At 39.9% G+C, this 439-nt stretch overlaps 1 protein-coding gene across 1 annotated transcript in view; it reads left to right on the top strand.

The window, feature by feature from the left end:
• The window catches only part of LOC119590499 (synaptogenesis protein syg-2-like), a 72,102-nt gene that overhangs the window by 70,053 nt on the left and 1,610 nt on the right, over positions 1 to 439 (top strand). The gene's annotated exons all lie outside the window — the stretch shown is intronic.

The following is a 439-nucleotide window of genomic DNA, read 5'->3' as shown; positions in this document are numbered from 1 at the left end:
ATAGCCATTCAACTTTGACGATCGGTTTTATATCACCCTATTATAATTTTCACGATGTCATGATCTCCTACGTTAGCCTCCAGTTTCTTAAAAGTCTGTACATGACTTCAGGTTGCTCAATATGTAAATAAAATAAAAGATTGTCCACTGTGCCGCCCATTGCCATTCCTTGCAATATATCTCTCATCTGTCCACTAACTGCACGGCCCACTGGGTGCTATTGCAATCACTCTGCAAACCTACCAACTGTGTGATAACCTTGCAACTGGCTTGACTGATGCTGGTACTGCAATGCAAAGCTTTCATCTGGCCACTCTTTGGTTAATAGAGGGACTCAGGTTTGAACTAAATTAACTGTTACTGGCCGATAATCTCTCCGTTGTTGATTTAAGAGATTCTGTATTTCCTGAATGATGTCTGAATAATGTAATTAGTATAG

Source organism: Penaeus monodon, chromosome 27, assembly GCF_015228065.2.
Source record: "Penaeus monodon isolate SGIC_2016 chromosome 27, NSTDA_Pmon_1, whole genome shotgun sequence".
NCBI lineage: Eukaryota > Metazoa > Arthropoda > Malacostraca > Decapoda > Penaeidae > Penaeus > Penaeus monodon.
The sequence above is the reverse complement of the archived record's forward strand: the minus strand, read 5'-3'. Positions and strand labels throughout refer to the sequence as shown.